Below are 16141 nucleotides of genomic sequence, written 5' to 3' on the forward strand. Positions count from 1 at the left end.
GCTCAGTGGGTAGCACTCTTACTCTGAGTCAGAAGGTTGTGGGTTCAAGTCCCACTCCACGGCCTTGAGCACAAAAATCTAGGCTGGCACTCCTGTGCAGTACTGAGGGAGTGCTACATTGTCGAAGATGTTGTCTTTCGGATGAGACGTTAAACCGAGGCCCCGTCTGCCTCTCAAGCGGATGTAAAAGATCCCATGGCACTATTTCAAAGAAAAGCAGGGGAGTTATCCTCAGGTATGTTATCCCTCAATTGACATAACAAAAAAAGATTGTCTGGTCATTATCACATTGCTGTCTGTGGGAGCTTGCTGTATGCAACATTGGCTGCCACGTTTCCCACATTACACAGTGACTACACTCCAAAAGTACTTCATAGGTTGTAAAGCACTTTGAGATGTCCGGTGGTCGTGAAACATGCTGTATAAATGCAAGCCTTTCTTTTTATTGTTCAGAGCTAAGGCTTTTCTCCTGGTCATTGCCAGGTCTGTAGCCTACATCACCACAATGGTTTGATTAAATACAACTTCGCTCTGCGTTCACTTGTGAAGATAGGTGTCTTTTTGTTGTGTTCCACTAATTCATCCATGGTGTTAAATCGATGTTACCTAATACAATACACCATCAAATCCCAGTGATATGACGCTGATTTTGTATGTGATTGGATAATGGTGAAACTAAAATTAAACAACTGCACGTGAAAATGACTTTATGCCAAACTCCATCCTTTCCTCTGGCTGATGATCAATTCATATTTAAGCCAAATAACTAGAGGAAAACGACACGTTTTCTCGAGTCACAATTTTTTTTTATAGGCCTATGGTTCGAATCTGAAAATTTAAGCAGTTTGCTCCCGACGCAGCTAAATTTGTGTTTTGTTTGCAAGAGCCCATGGTCCCTCTGTTCGACCACTGTAACAATGCCATCTGCTGTTAGGGACAAGCACTCGACTGAACTCCACACACACACACACACATTTTAAACAATCTTAAACCTTCCCAATCTGCAGCAACGACCATCTGAAACCAGACTCACATCTGCTCACCATCCACGGTTCTGTAGGGTTGTCAACCCACCAGGATTATCCGGGAGTCTCCAGAAATGTCCAGGATTTGAAGATTGATCTCCAGGACAAACGCTGCAAGCAACACCTGGGAGATTAAAAAAAAACATTAAAGAAAATTGTGTCTTTTTTTCGTTTTCCTGGAAGAATTTCATTTCTAAGTTATTAACAACATTGCAGATGGCGGGGGTGGTGGGGGGGGGGGAACCAAGGGTTTCACCAACAGTCAAGATTAATCCAATGGCGTAACAAGGATTTTGATCCCTTTGCAGCTGCTATGGGGTGGCAATGTGCCGAGAGGATGGACCAATGGCAGGAGTGTGGGGGTGGGGCGAACCTCCAGGAATGCACCCAAATAGAGTTGGCAACCCTATATATTTTGCAGCTCCACTAATTCAAAGAGCCGAATGGTTTAATTCATTCTACGATAAATTCATTCATGTTCAGGGGTTGTAGTTGTCCTGGTTTCTAACCTCAATGTGAGGACTTCAAGATGAGAGTTTGAAAGTTTTCTGATATAAACATAAGAAATAGGAGCAGGAGTGGGCCATTTTGGCCCCTCGAGTCTGCTAACTAAGTAGGTATCGCGTTGCTTATATGCAATTTGCCAATTGGGAGGGTGGTGAATCTGGTGAAACAGCCAATTATCAAGGCTCTACAGCAGCACCTTAAAGGGGAGGGATAAAAGCACCAGGAATGAAACAGTTTGCAGCAGCAGGGATATTTTTGAAGCTCCCGCAGCAACGAGGCAGTGGAACTAATCAAAGCCTTTAAGACAGACATCACCTGCTGCTGGAGGACCATCAACTCGGTCAAAGATGCTCTTTGGTCTTGCCGAAACTTGCTGGTTCTCCAGAGCAAGGAGATGTCCACGTCTGCGTGTTGCAGACTGGCGCAATCCAAGATCCAGGATTACGTGCTGAGGGACGCACTTAAAATTGGTGCAGTCGCTGCAAAGGCACGGTGGGGAAGGGCCACAGTTTAAAACCCCTTCTGCCACGGAAAACCCTGGGGGCAGGAATCAGTCCAAAACTCCTCCTCGGGCCGTATTTGTAATTTACTTTTTGTGTACATGGAGCACCATGATCTGTAAACAACTATGTAGTGCCATGTACAATGCAAGATCTGTTGCGAAATGCATGTTGAAAAGAAAAAATGTAAATGTACCGTCACCCATTCCGTGTACTGTATAGTGACACATGAAATGTAATTTGTTTGAATGTACTACAATGTATCCCGTATTGGACCGAATTGCATTTGAACAGGATAACAAGGAAATGTAACGAACAGAACTGCCGTCAGCACCCAAATAAGTGTATGGGATTGCTGACCGCAGCTAAATGTATTGAAATGCCTTTGAATGTACTGTACAGATTTTTTTATGAATAAAGTATATTTTGAAATTTAAAAAAACTAATCAAAGCCTTTAAGGTTCAAAACACACAGCAGATTGCAGAACATATTATGCCAAAGCTACTTGCAGCTTTCCCTGACTACAGCCAAGGATCCTTTTAAATAGCACTGGGAGAGGCCATCTCCCATCCTGTATCGTCCATGACAGATCGAAATTTGAATGGTGGTTGGGTCCTGACAACGACCTTTGAACCATATCTGCATACATTAACGAGAACCCCGCCCATTTCCAACATGATCGCTGGACAATGAAATCAAAGTTGGAACAAATAAACTTTTGTTTCTGATTTGGGTCCCACGGCCGCCCCACTTTTTTAGGCGTAAGCGGGATGGTAACAATACAAAAATAGTCCTCACTAGATTTGTTTACAGAGATTATAAGTGAGTAGGCCACGTACAGAACAGCACAGCCTGAAAGCCACACCCTGACAGCAATGACTGTAGTCAGTCTTTTTACCAACAGAGGGTAACAGGCTCCATTACTCCCCTTCAGTTCCATTTCACTCAGCATCACCCCGCCTATCATTTTCGGTTCACTTTCCCCTCCCCTCTACCTCCATTTGTCAGGCCAGAGGCCTAAATGTTCCGGTAACCTTTGAACTGCCTGAATGCACGATTAATTCTGGGTAGATGTAAGACAGTACACAGTCGTATTGCTAATCAGATTACAGTTCCTCTGATTGTCCAATTTCCAGGCGTCATTCTCACCTTCCAAACAACATCATCCCGGCTTAAATGCCACATTAATACTGTTTGGTAGCCAGTTTACTGGAGTTATGTGTCTATGTTAGAGTTTCCTTAGTCTCAGCTTCACATGTATAGAATTCAGAATGCATAAATTTGTATTTATACACAAAGCAAGTCCCATCTTTCGGATGAGACATTAAACCGAGGCCCCGACTGCTCTCTCAGGTGGATGTAAAAGATCCCATGACACTATTTCAAAGAGCAAGGGAGTTATCCCCTGTGTCCTGGCCAATATTTATCCCTCAATCAACATAACCAATAAAAGATTGTCTGGTCATTATCATATTGCTGTTTGTGGGATCTTGCTGTGCGCAAATTGGCTGCCAGGTTTCCCACATTACAACAGTGACTATACTCCAGAAGTACTTAATTGTCTGTAAAGCGCTTTGAGACAAATGGTGGTCATGAAAGGCGTTATATAAATCCAAGTCTTTCTTTATTCTTGCCTGTATACAATGATAATACCATGTCACTTGCCACATTAAAAGGAGAATATTAAAGGATGAGGGGAAAGGGCAAGGAGATGAGTTTAAAGTGGACAGCTCCAACTGAACAGTTAGCATTAGCACAGGTCTGTGCCAGTGGTCACAGTCTAAGGATAAGGGGTAAGCCATTTAGGACCGAGATGAGGAGAAACTTCTTCACTCAGAGAATTGTGAACCTGTGGAATTCTCTACCACAGAAAGTTGTTGAGGCCAGTTTATTAGATATATTCAAAAGGGAGTTAGAAGTGGCCCTTATGGCTAAAGCGATCAAGGGGTATGGAGAGAAAGCAGGAATGGGGTACTGAAGTTGCATGATCAGCCATGATCTTATTGAATGGTGGTGCAGGCTCAAAGGGCGGAATGGCCTACTCCTGCACCTATTTTCTCTGTTTCTATGTTTCAATGTCTGATGGGTTGAATGGCCTCTTTGCGTGCTGTAATTTCTATGGTGCTATTAAATATTGCCACAGCTGAATGCAAGTTAAATCCTCTGCTATTTATTCATTTGTTGGGCAAAAGTATTGCACAAATGATTCAGAGGAATAATTACGATATAGTCAATCCCGGCTCAGAGATTTTCAGACTGTAACTAATCTTACTTAATGAAAATAACGCCATAAAATCATTTTTCATTCGGCGTGTAAAAATTATTCTCCATAAAGAACAAAATTGTTTTATTCTTAACAATGTAGAAAATATTCCCAGAAACAATATTTTAATTCCGAATGCAATTTCATGTTGGAATACATATAGTGAACTGAGCTAAAATGAGAAGGTGGGAAGGAGGAGAGTTAAGAGCAACAAATTATGCAAATTAATTGGTGTGTAGTACAGACTGGGGGCTTGCAAGCACAGACAAACCCATAAAGCATGAATGATCACACGGAATATCCCAATGCTTTCTCTAATAAAACAATAATACATTGATAGGAACTGCCACATTAATTGAACAAGTCAAAGTTCAAATATAATAGGACTTATTTTTACTTCCCTCTCATTACTCCGATAGTTCATTGAAAATAAATCTAATGCTCTTAATCCAAGCAAGAGATATACAACACAAATAAAATATTGAAAGATGCAGTTTAAAATAAACAAAGTGTCATTTTCATGAAGAAATTTGTATAAAATACTATGGAATAATATGTGCCGATACTTTTACATAAGAACATAAGAAATAAGCCATTTGGCCCCTCGAGCCTGCTCTGCCATTCAATAAGATCATGGCTGATCTGATCATGGACCCAGCTCCACTTCCCTGCCCGCTCCCCATAACCCTTTACTCCCTTATCGCTCAAAAATCTGTCTATCTCTGCCTTAAATATATTCAATGACCCAGCCTCCATAGCTCTCTGGGGCAGAGAATTCCATAGATTTACAACACTCTGAGAGAAGACATTTCTCCTCATCTCAGTTTTAAATGGGTGGCCCCTTATTCTAAGATTGTGTCCCCTAGTTTTAGTTTCCCCTGTGAGTGGAAATATCCTCTCTGCATCCACCTTGTCTTATAAGTTTCTCATTATTTTATAAGTTTCAATAAGATCACTTTTAGATGAAGCTGCATCTCAACCTCGCACCCAGCAGGTCCAGCTAACTAAAGGTTTGTGATAAACGTTGACACATTAGAACGGGACATTCCTTTCACACAAGGTGTCCATTAATTCAGTGCACACCCGAGGCACATTTGAAAATTACCCTTCTGTTCTTTATTAATGTGAATTACTTCATCTATACATACTCAAAGTATTGATTTTTTACACTTTGTTCAATTTGTGCTCAACAGAGTGAAGATTGAGGCTGAGGCATAAGACACTTCCTATTCTGTCAACAGAGTCAGGAGCAGGCACTGTCGGGTAAAGCACGGTTTGACGCTTCAGCCCAACAATGGGTCCCATACAAACCTCACAAAAGCAGCGCCTCTGTGACACCTTTTCACGTCCACACCAGCAATGCCGTGGCCTCTCTGAGTTAGAGCTCCAAACCAACTGAGTGCTAATTGGTACTGGTCAACAATGTTCCCCCTAATTTTTTGGGGGGGTGCGTTGCCCCTTTAAGGGGGTGCGCGACCCATTCGCACCAGCCGGGTCCCGGGCAGTGCGGGGCTGGCAGAAAGCTGCGTGGCTGCACAGCTTGTAGGGAACGTTGCTGGTCAGGGCAATCAGTGCTGTGGTACTGGGTTGAGATTGTCCAAATGCATCTCCTTAGAGCAGAGAAGGTTAAGAGGAAGGTATGTAAAGATGTTCAAAATCGTGAACAGTTTTGATAGAGTGAGTAAGGAGAATCTGCTTCCAGTGGTAGAAGGGTCGATAGGCAGAGGACACAGATTTAAGGAGATTGGCAAAGAAAACTAGCGGCAACATGAAGAAACATTGTTTTACGCAGCGAGTTGTTGTGATCTGGAATGCACTGCAGATTCAATGGTATCTTTCAACAGGAAATTGGATAAATACTTGAAGGAAAACAAAACTTGCAGGACTATGGGGAAAGAACAGGGGAGCGGAACTAGTTGGATAGCTCGATAAAGAGCCGGCACAGGCACAATGGCCGAATGGTTCTATGATTCTATGATTCTATGATAGGATAATGCAGGCCTAGAAATTTCACATTGAGAGAGGTTAAGAATAAGGAAAGACTTTAATTTATATTGCCCCTTTCGCTACCTCAGGACGTCCTAAGGCACTTCACAGCCAATGAAGTACTTTTGAAGTGTAGTCACTGTTGTAATGTAGGAAACGTGGCAGCCAATTTGCGCACAGCAAGCTCCCACAAACAGCAATGTGATAATGGCCAGATGATCAGTTTTAGGTGTTGGCTGAGGGATAAATATTCTTCTTCAAAATAGTGCTGAGGGATTTTTTACGTCCACCCAAGAGGGCAGACGGGGCCTCGGTTCAACGTCTTATCCGAAAGACGGCATTTCTGGCAGTGCAGCGCTCCCTCAGCACTGCACTGGAGTGTCAGCCTAGATTTTGAGTTCTGAAGTTCTGACTCAGAGGCGAAGGTACTACCAACCGAGGCACGGCTGAGCCGTGTCTTTAGAAACAACAAAGCAAATGGTTAACAATTGCCGCCTATTTAGTTGTTCTTTTTTCCCTCCTCTTCTGAAGGCAATGTCTCATTCCAGACTACTCAAATTATAATTTATTATTATTATTGTTATTGTGAAGTATGTCACTTTTTGAGTTTTTTAAATGTTTTATTTGAAACTTTATTTTAACATCAAAAAATTCAGTTACTGAGGAAAAAAAAGATTTTTCCAGAAACCATTTGGAGCAATTTGTGGGGAAACGATAATTTGGCATCGTGTGGTGGCGTTACAGGGAGCCGTGACAGATAAGCCTCAGGATTACTATTGGAATCCCTATTAGAGTGCCACCTACAAGGAAATATTACGTAGAATTTTACAACACAGAAACAGGCCATTCGGCCCAGCAGGTCTATGCTGTTGCTTATGATCCACACACATCTCCTCCCAGCTTACTTCATCTCACCCTATTGACATATCATGTAACAGATAGGGCTGAACAAGAAAAATTTTAACACTGAAATTGCCAAAGGAAAGGTTTACATCGCAGTCTTCAATGGAGCCACATCTCTAAGAATGTTAATACACGAGAGAATATCATACAATTACTTGCATGGGAATTAGAGATACATTATGAATTTGTCACTTCTAGACTTGACTATTCCAATGCACTTCTGGCCGGACTCCCTCATTCTACCATCCATAAACTTGAGGTCATCCAAAATTCGGCTGTGTCTAAACTCGCACCAAGTCCCACTCACCCATCACCCTGTGCTTGCTGACCTACAGTGACTTCCGGTTAAGTAAGACCTCAATTTTTAAATTCTCATCCTTGTTTTTCAAATCCCTCCATGGCCTTGCTCCTCTCTATTTCTGTAATCTCCTTCAGCCCCACAACCTCCCTGAGATGTCTGCGCTCCTCTAATTGTGGCCTCTTGAGCATCCCTGATTTTAATCACTCAACCATTGGTAGCTGTGCCTTTAGCTGACAATGCCCTAAGCTCTGGAATTCCCTCCCTAAACCTCTCTGGCTCGTTGCCTCTCTATCTTCCTTTAAGACACTTAGGGGGGCGAAATTCCCCTGCTGTGTGCCTCCCGTTAGCATCTCCAGGGGGGCTTTAACGTGGCGCGAAAAAGTTTCCACCTGTGGGGGATGGCGGGGGGGTGCTACCAGCTCCCGTGAGATTGCGCGGGAGTTTACAGAAAGACAAAGCCAGTAGCGCCGCACCCCTGCTGGTCATCGCCGAGCACACTGGCCCCTTTTCACCCCACGGTGGCACGTTACTGCCCCATGGCAGAAATTGGGCAGCACCCTGTGAGGCTGCCATGGGCAATGTCAGCGTCAGCTTCGCGGGTTGTGAACCGGGCCGCACAATTTAAAGGGGAGGTGCGTGGTGTTATTTTACGTTGTCCTCCGACTTACCGGTCAGGCCTCCGTGTCAATTTTCGCAGGGTCCATGCCATGAACATGCAGCCACAGCACCCCACATCACCGGTGGCCTGGTGTAGGCCCCTGAAAGCCCTGCAGAGCTCGCAGCATGCTCTCGCCGCATAGCACTCTAACTTTCACCCAGGTAGTGCCCCGAGACAGCTCCAACAGGAAGTGTAGAGACCGACATTGCTCTCCACTTCCTGTCAGGGGCGGTGACACCAATTTAGGTCATGGGGCGGGACCTCTGCGCTGGGCGCAGGAAGTCCCGCCTTGCACAGGTTACCGCCCCCAAACGGGACGCTCCCGAATTTCGCCTCTTTAAAACCTACCTCTTTAACCAAACTTTTGGTCCGCTGCCCTAATATCTCCTTATGTGGTTCGGTGTCCATTTTTGTTTTATAACACTCTGCTCAAGCACCCCGGGACATTTTACTACGTTTGAGGCACTATATAAATGCAAGGTGTCATTGATGTTGTTGTTATTATTGAAATAAACAGATGCACCAGGATCCACTCTTCCCCTTTCTCCTCCTCCCCGGAACAGATTCAAAACTTGTTGGCAAGCAACCTCTGAGGTAAATGGTGACCAGAATCCAATTGTATCAAATGTTTCATGAATAAATCCAACTGAGTTCAATTATTCATGATTAATTTATATTGTTGGAAAGGACAACATTCATATTCACTCTGCATCAATGCGAAAGTATTCTTCCAGTCATAAAAAAAAACATCTTCTTTCCCAGAAGTTTTCTAAAGCCACTACATCATCATAGGCAGTCCCTCGAACGAGGATGACTTGCTTCCACAAGAGTTCACAGATGTTTCAATGAAGGACCCGATATTCCAGTCCTGAACTCCAGTTGAAGGGGTGGAAGATGCCTGTACATGGATTTTTTTTAACGTGTGGTGACCGTTGTTGTGTCCTTGGATGCTCTAATAATGACTCCACGAGGCAGTGTGTTGTACTTGAACTATAGTGACCGTAGTCCTTTATTTGCTAACTCCAGAGTGAGGATCACACCTGGTGGCCTGCCTTTTATACTAGGCCAGGCACACCTGTATAGGTAACCTACAAGTCTCCCACTGCTGTGCCCTCTGGTGGCACACCTTGAGATGGTACCAACAATAGCCATGTAGGATACATGACAATCGTTGCACATCAGCCACCGCACGGGCTTGACAGAGCTCGGCCTTTATCCAGTGGCAAGGGTTAACCAGGACGCCACGACAAACTGGCAGTGACATTATGAGGTTTGTCACAGGAGAAGGCAATGTATTTCTCCAAAGAAGCCATTTTAAGTCAATGTTATTATTAGTTGAATCATTTTCTTTTAAATTGTATCTTAATTCTATTTACATCGATGCCTATTTAGAAGCAGCATCCAGTGTCACTGGGGAAAGTTGCATAACATCGGATCAGCTCATGGTCTCCAGAGCTTTGGCTGAAACGAAAAAGCCAAATATTGGACAATTAGATCACATGGCAACTCCATTTGACAACCTGTAATTAAGTCATGTCATGTAGCCAGATTTGACTTGGAAAAAGATGCCTGCAGTAATTGCATTTAGTTCATCTTGTAATGGTGCCCCATCAAAACTGTTAATTCAATTTTACATTCATTCTGCTAGCTCATTGCCATTAAGCACACATTTAATTACTTCCATAAAGGTTTTAATATGCAGTGCACAAAGGGAGACATGACACAATACTTGCAGTCTGCAGCTGTCGCTTCATTTACTGCTTAGATAAAGAATATCATTGGACAGCATAATCCTGTTAAAAATACATCATTATTAGATGAACATTCAGGGCCTATTTCACGCTTGTAATTCACCACTCAGTGTGCATATATCTCCCTTAGCGCAAAAAAAAAGAGCTGTAATATGTGCCTGACAGCATTGCCATTGTTGTCTCCTGGGCCTCTTTGCTTGTAAGGTTGTTCTTATCTACGCACCAAGCATGGGCTTACAGCAGCTCCATTACAGCATCCTGAGATAAGGGCCTGGCATGACATTATCCCTACCTCTGCTGCACCTCACTGACAAGCACACCATGTACAAAAGAACAACAAAGCACAACAGCACCAGGACAGCCTATCAATTCTCCCCAAGATGTACAAAATCATTATTGTAAGGAAACAAAGACTAGTGTCAATTGTGCAGTGTTATAAAGCAGTCCCTCAAATTAAAACCTTGTACCCAACTGCATCTGATGGCAGAACCTATTTAGTGGTGATTTTTTATGAAAAGCAATAACTGTTTTTATTTAATATATCTGTTAAACCCAGCTGCTCTGGATAGCCCTTAATAGAAGCTGTCCATCAATGTCAGCTTTTGAAATAACGGCAGCAGGCTGCCATAAACATGAAAGGAGATAACTGGGCAACTGATTGCCCTCGTTAAACAGACAGTTCCTTCTCTCACCCGGCTTTTGAAAACTCTTGCAAAGCTAGGCGGTAATTTCGTCGCCTTTGCTCAACCCCTGTTCACAACTTCCACCAGTTCGAAGCACATTTTGTTCAGGCGACGACAGCAGCACTGCGAAAATCAGTTGCCACTTTGACTCACAGGCAGCCTTGTAAACAGCTATGTTTACGGGGTGCCCTGCACTTATTGCAGCAGTGCTCAGTAGACAGTCCCATACTGCTGAAAAATACCATCTTTCCAGATGTCTGCAATATTTAAAGTGTCACGCGGGGCCTCTCCCAGGTTAACACACAATAAACATAGAAAAGAATATTACGTGGTGAAAGGTGAAATGTTGTTGCATTTCCCTACTTGTTACTAGCTGCTAAATACATCCGTTCTATATACACATAATAATGTTTGGAGCTTTCTATAGAACTTAGAAAGTTATCGGTCTTCACAACTGGAAGAGTCTTCACAACCATAAGTGCAATTCATACCTGAAAAGGAGAACTCACTCATCAAATGGTTAGAGTGGATGGAATGTGGAAATTGCCAATGCATGGAGTGGTTAAGGTGAATAGCATAAAAGAAAGAAAGACTTACATTTATATAGCGCTTTTCATTACCTCAGGGCCTCCCAAAGGGCTTTACAGCCAATGAAGTATTTTTGAAGTGTAGTCACTGTTGTAATGAAGGAATCGCGGCAGCCACATTGTAGAAACATAGAAACATAGAAAATAGGTGCAGAAGTAGGCCATTCGGCCCTTCGAGCCTGAACCGCAATTCATGGCTGATCATTCACCTCAGTACCCCTTTCCTGCTTTCTCTCCGTACCCCTTGATCCCTTTAGCCGTAAGGGCCATATTTAACTCCCTCTTGAATATATCCAGTGAACTGGCATCAACAACTCTCTGCGGCAGGGAATTCCACAGTTAACAATTCTCTGAGTGAAGAAGTTTCTCCTCATCTCAGTCCTAAATGGCTTACCCCTTATCCTTAGACTGTGTCTCCTGGTTCTGGACTTCCCCAACATCGGGAACATTCTTCCTGCATCTAACCTGTTCAGTCCCGTCAGAATTTTATGTTTCTATGAGATTCCCTCTCATCATTCTAAACTCCAGTGAATACAGGCCCAGTCGATCCAGTCTCTCCCCATATGTCAGTCCTGCCATCCCTGGAATCAGTCTGGTGAACCTTCGCTGCACTCCCTCAATAGCAAGAATGTCCTTCCTCAGATTAGGAGACCAAAACTGAACACAATATTCCAGGTGAGGCCTCATCAAGGCCTTGTACAACTGCAGTAAGACCTCCCTGCTCCTATACTCAAATCCCCTAGCTATGAAGGTCAACATATCATTTGCCTTCTTCACCGCCTGCTGTACCTGCATGCCAACTTTCAATGACTGATGTACCATGACACACATGTCTCATTGCGCCTCCCCTTTTCCTAATCTGCCGCCATTCAGATAATATTCTGCCTTCTTGTTTTTGCCCCCAAAATGGATAACCTCACAATTATCTACATTATACTGCATTTGCCATTCATTTGCCCACTCACCTAACCTGTCTAAGTCACCCTGCAGCCTCTTAGCATCCTCCGCACAGCTCACACCGCCACCCAGTTTAGTGTCATCTGCAAACTTGGAGATATTACACTCAATTCCTTCATCTACATCATTAATGTATATTGTAAATAGCTGGGGTCCCAGCACTGAGCCCTGTGGCACCCCACTAGTCACTGCCTGCCATTCTGAAAAGGATCCGTTTATCCCGACTCTCTGCTTCCTGTCTGCCAACCAGTTCTCTATCCACGTCAGTACATTACCCCCAATACCATGTGCTTTAATTTTGCACACCAATCTCTTGTGTGGGACCTTGTCAAAAGCTTTTGAAAATCCAAATACACCACATCCACTGGTTCTCCCTTGTCCACTCTACTAGTTACAGCCTCAAAAAATGTCAGAAGATTTGTCAAGCATGATATCCCATTCATAAATCCATGCTGACTTGGACCGATCCTGTCACTGCTTTCCAAATGCGCTGCTATTTTATCTTTAATAATTGATTCCAACATTTTCCCCACTAGTGCTAACCGGTCTATAATGACCCATTTTCTCTCTACCTCCTTTTTTAAAAAGTGGTGTTACATTAGCTACCCTCCAATCCATAGGAACTGATCCAGAGTCAATAGACTATTAGAAAATGATCACCAATGCATCCACTATTACTAGGGCCACTTCCTTAAGTATGCTGGGATGCAGACTATCAGGCCCCGGGGATTTATCGGCCTTCAATCCCATCAATTTCCCTAACACAATTTCCCGCCTAATAAGGATTTCCTTCAGTTCCTTCTTCTCACTAGACCCTCGGTCCCCTAGTATTTCCGGAAGGTTATTTGTGTCTTCCTTCGTGAAAACAGAACCAAAGTTGTTTAACTGATCCGCCATTTCTTTGTTCCCCATTATAAATTCACCGGAATCTGACTGCAAGGGACCTGCGTTTGTGTTCACTAATCCTTTTCTCTTCACATATCTATAGAAGCTACTGCAGTCAGTTTTTATGTTTCCGGCAAGCTTCCTCTCATACTCTATTTCCCCCCTCCTAATTAAACCCTTTGTCCTCCTCTGCTGAATTCTAAATTTCTCCCAGTCCTCAGGTTTGCTGCTTTTTCTGGCCAATTTATATGCCTCTTCCTTGGATTTAACACTATCCTTAATTTCCCTTGTTAGCCACAGTTGAGCCACCTTCCCCGTTTTATGTTTACTCCAGACAGGGATGTAAACTTGTTGAAGTTCATCCATGTGATCTTTAAATGTTTACCATTGCCTATCCACCGTCAACCCTTTAAGTGTCATTTACCAGTCTATTCTAGCCAATTCACGTCTCATACCGTCAAAGTTACCTTTCCTTAGGTTCAGGACCCTAGTCTCTGAATTAACTCTGTCACTCTCCACCTTAATAAAGAATTCTACCATATTATGGTCACTCTTCCCCAAGGGGCCTCACACAACAAGATTGCTAATTAGTCCTTTCTCATTACACATCACCCAGTCTTGGATGGCCAGTCCTCCAGTTGGTTCCTCGACATATTGGTCAAGAAAACCATCCCTAATACAATCCAGGAAATTCTCCTCCACCGTATTGCTACCAGTTTGGTGAGCCCAATCAATATGTAGATTAAAGTCGCCCATGATAACTGCTGTACCTTTATTGCACACATCCCTAATCTCCTGTTTGAAGCTGTCCCCCACCTCACTACTACTGTTCGGTGGTCTGTACACAACTCCCACTTGCGTTTTCTGCCCTTTGGTATTCCGCAGCTCCATCCATACAGATTCCACATCATCCAAGCTAATGTCCTTCCTTACTATTGCGTTAATTTCCTCTTTAACCAGCAACACTACCCCACCTCCTTTTCCTTTCTGTCTATCCTTCCTGTGCACAGCAAGCTCCCACAAACAGCAATGTGATCATGACCAGATAATCTGTTATAGTGATGTTGATTGAGGGATAAATATTGGCCAGCACACCGGGGATAACTCTTCGAAATAGTGCCATGGAATCTTTTACGTCCACCTGAGAGGGCAGACGGGGCCTCGGTTTAATGTTGCATTCAAAAGATGGCACCTCCGACAGTGCAGCGCCACAACATTTGAATCGGTGCATTGAAGAAGAAGATAGATAAGCACATGAGGGAGAAAGGAATAGAAGGGTATGCTGATAGGGATAGATGAAGAAGGGTGGGAGGAGGGGCATGTGGAGCATAAACACCGGCATGGACCTGTTGGGCTGATCGGCCTATTTCTGTACTGTAAATTCTTTGTAAGCACACATTTCAAGCCCAAATCTGACCAAGTATACAATCTGAACAGACCATTCTGAGTTGCGTTGATTATGTAGAAAACAAGTTCCAAGCATAATATTTTTGGACAAATTAAATATTTTCAGAGTGTCATGTATGCACCTGTGAGGTTTGTAGAGCTGTTGCATTTTGAGTGGCTTCGCCAGCCACGTGATGTTCACAATACTCAATAAAACCCCAGTCAGTTGGGTCTAGGTCATCCACGATGAGGCATGCAGTTGTGAGCCTAGTGGATAAACTGGTAATGTGTAGTGTGATTGTTAAACCCTAGTTAATAAACCAACTAGTTCTTAATATCAATGTGTTGCTATGAATTCTTAAGCAAAGAACCCATGAAGCAAATACATTACAGAGGGAGATTTTACTCTGTGTGCATTTATAAAAAGTTATTTTTCAATTTTGCTATACAGAATACATAGACCTCGAGTGTACATTATGATCTTGTCCCATTGTCATTCATCTTATCCTTTCACCAACACTACAATACTGCTGCCACTAGCCCCTGCCATATAATAACATCTAAAACAAATTAAATTATTGTTCTCTCTAAAAATTAACATCTAGCTATATTATACAACAAGCAAACATCCAGCAGTGGCTTTAAGACAGAATATAAAACGCGGTGATTTTTAGGAAATAAAGGTAAACACAAAACAATTGCTGGAAATACACAACAACTTGTATTTATATAGCAACTTTAACATAGTAAAACATCCCAAGGCTCTTCACAGGAGTGTTATAAGACAAAAATAAATAAATTTGACACCAAGCTACTTAAGAAGAAATTAGGGTAGGTGACCAAAAGCTTGGTCAAAGAGGTAGGTTTTAAGGAGCGTCCTAAAGGAGAAAAGAGAGGTACAGAGGCAGAGAGGTTTAGGGAGGGAGTTCCAGAGCTTGGGGCCTAGGCAGCTGAAGGCACGGCCACCAATGGTTGAGCAGTTACATTGGGGATGCTCAAGAGAACAGAATTTGAGGAGCGCCGCTATCTTGGGGGGTTGTGAGGCTGAAGAAGATTACAGAGATAGGGAGGGGCGAAGCCATGGAGGGATTTTTAAACAAGGATGAGAAATCGTGGCATTGCTTAACCGGGAGCCAATGTAAGTCAGTGAGCACAGTCAGCAAGCTCCCCGCTGGAGTGGAACTAAACTACAGAACCAGTGGGAATCTGTTCAACTTGCGCCGTCTCCAGGCCAGGTCCAAGTCCACCCCAACCTCTGTCATCAAGCTACAGTACGCAGACGACGCCTGTGTCTGTGCACATACAAAGGCTGAACTCCAGGACATAGTCGACATATTTACTGAGGTGTACGAAAGCATGGGCCTTACGCTAAACATCTGTAAGACAAAGGTCCTCTACCAGCCTGTCCTCACCAAACACTGCCCACTAGTCATCAAGATCCACGGCGCGGCCCTGGACACCGTGGACCACTTCCCATATCTCGGGAGCCTCCTATCAACAAGAGTAAGCATCGTCGACGAGATCCAACACCACCTCTAGTGCGCCAGTGCAGCCTTCGGCTGCCTGAGGAAAAGAGTGTTTGAAGACCAGGCCCTCAAAACTGCCAGCAAGCTCATGGTCTACAGTGCTGTAGTAATACCTGCCCTTCTGTATGGCTCAAAGATATGGACCATGTACAGTAGACACCTCAAGTCGCTGGAGAAATATCATCAACGATGCCTCCGGAAGATCCTACAAATTCCCTGGGA

Source organism: Pristiophorus japonicus, chromosome 2, assembly GCF_044704955.1.
Source record: "Pristiophorus japonicus isolate sPriJap1 chromosome 2, sPriJap1.hap1, whole genome shotgun sequence".
Lineage (NCBI taxonomy): Eukaryota > Metazoa > Chordata > Chondrichthyes > Pristiophoridae > Pristiophorus > Pristiophorus japonicus.